The sequence below is a fragment of the Nematolebias whitei genome, chromosome 7, assembly GCF_014905685.2.
Source record: "Nematolebias whitei isolate Nwh7 chromosome 7, NemWhi1, whole genome shotgun sequence".
Taxonomy (NCBI): domain Eukaryota; kingdom Metazoa; phylum Chordata; class Actinopteri; order Cyprinodontiformes; family Rivulidae; genus Nematolebias; species Nematolebias whitei.
In genome coordinates, this window is record NC_056504.1 from 18,003,612 (window position 1) to 18,006,166 (window position 2,555).

Here is a 2,555-nt window from a genome sequence, read left to right on the forward strand (position 1 = left end):
GGGGGGGGGGGGGGGGGGGGGGGGGGGGTGCGGCTGGTACTCCGTTTCTCCCTGGATTGTTTGGATCTTTTGATTGGGGTTCCTGGTTGCGACGGCCAGCCCTTTGGCTGGGGTGGCTGTCGGATTCTGGTGAGGGGTCGGCTGTGGTTGTGTGTGTGTGTGGTCGTTGGTAGTGCGTGGCGGCGGTCGGGGGCGTGGTTTCACTTTGACGGGGTGCTGGCTGGTCGGCCTGATGTGACATTCATGGTCGGGGGTGCTGTGTGTGTGTGTGTGTGTGTGTGGGGGGGGGTGCATGGGTGGCAGACCGGGGCCTCTCCAGGCCTGTGGTGTGGGGCTTTCATTGGTGTGCTGGGCCAGCCTTCCTCGGCTGCTGCTCTCTGCTGCTCTGGCCCCCGGTCTGGGGCCGGCTTGCGGTCACTGTTGGGTGGGTGAGGTGCATGGACGGCCCAACAGAGGCTCTGTCGGGCTGTCTCTGTGTGCCTGTTTGTCTCAGATTGGGTTTTAGGTGGTCCCCTCTCTTGGATCAGTTTTGGTCCCCCATTCGTACTCCCCTCCAGTGGTGGCCCCCCCTGCCACTGGTGCATTGGCGGCTCTCAGCCCAATGTCCAGCTGGGGCTGGGTGGTGGGGTGTGTGCGGGCCCACCCTGGTGGCTGCCTGCGGGGGCCTGGGTGCCCTGGCTCTGTCGGGCCTCTGTTGGGGGGTGGTATGACCTGGGGACTCGGGGCTTGGTGTCCATGGCTGGATCCACTCTGGAGGGGCGGGTTGCCGGCGGGGCCTGTTGACTCGTTGCTACAGCCTCCTGGGGTTTCTGCATTGTTGTTGCTGGGGATCGCCCGGGGCTTCCCTTTGCTTCTCTCTCTGGGGGGTGCGGGTGTCCCTGTTGGGGGACTCCCAGAGTTCCGGGCTTGGGGACCGCTGTGTGTCTGTGGTTCCTATCTTCCCTGTGTTACCTTCGTGTCCTGTGGGGACGGGTTTATGGGTTCCCACATCCACTATTGAACATTTTTATGGAGAAACCTTATAGTGACAAGCATGCTCACAAATGTGTTTAGATTCAGGTGTTTATCAGATACACACTCAGTTGGGTTGTGGTGGCCATCAAATATATATTGTATTACCATGTACTGTATAAAATACTTTCTAATGATGTTATAAGTATCATTATATATGTTGTTTGTTGTTTTGGTTTCTCAGTTTTGTCTTTTTTTTTTTTCCCCGCAGGTCTAGAGACAGACTTCAATGATGTTGATTTGTGTTTTCTTTATCCCTCTCTCTCTCCTCTATTCCTATCTCATTCTTAACATTTTAACTCTTCTCTCACTTTTCTGCTTTGTTATCTTCTTTGTATTCCGTCCCCGTGTCCATTACATCTGGAACAAACCCAAAGCATATTCTAATAAAATTTAATTTATATATCAAGTGGAGCACTAAGTCCAGCCATAATGCTCTGCTTGTAAAAGTAAATCTGTTGGGCATCACTTTGACACTAAGACAATAATTCTAAGTGTCACAATGTCGGCCAGGACAACAAGGGAAAAAAAAAAAGAGCGGGTAATCGGCTCCCAAATAGCTTTTTCTTCAGCCATTTAGGAGCCAGTGAGGCCTGACGCTCAAAGGGCTACGCCTATACTCATAGAATCTGGGGTTACAGTACATAACCAATGTTCTATTTCATATAAGCTTCGCCCTTTAAGAGCTGTCGCTTAGTGGGTTAAGGGCAAAGCAGATGTGGTCCTCGCCTCGCTGGATCCATTCGAACACCATACGAAGCGGCAAAAGCTTGCCCAAAAAAAACGTCTTGTCACTCAGCTCTCCATGTGCGTAATTACGCATTGTGTAATTATGCGTACCATGCACAGACGCATGATGTGTAGTTATGCGTTCTGAGTGCATGAACGCCCCGGAAACTTTCAACGGGGAAAGGAAGATGTTGAAAAAGGGCCATGAACCAACAGATTTACAGCTGATCAATATAAACAGATTAATAATAACAAGTGAACTGATTAATAATCAAATGAACTGATTGGTAACAATAGTCATGAACTGATTAATGACAATGGAACCAAAATAACAGTCACAACTTGTGGCTGATAACAACATCTCACACTGTAATGCATGCAGTCAAATGTGAGTTTAAATGGGGTTCTATGAAACAACAATATTCATTCTGTTAAAACAATAAGGACAGAATGTGTCATGGAACGAGCCGTCACATCACGTAGATAGAAGCGAATGAATGAGCAGGGTGTTGACCACGCGGCCGAAGTGCAAATATCCTGCATTGTCAAACCATTATGCAAAGCAGTCGAAGATGCGATACTTCTGGTCGAGTGCGCCCTGAGGTTATCAGGAGGCTATAAATCTGATGCTCTGTAGGGTTCAGAAATGGCCTCACAGCCAGTGTGACAGGCGCTGGGTGGAAAACGGGCGACCTGCAGATGCATCTCTATAATGCACAAACAAATGTTAAGTTTGACGCATTGCAGCTGAGCGTGCTATGTAACATGTGTAGTGAGACAGGTCGGTTAGCTTCATTAGCTTCGGAGCTCCACTA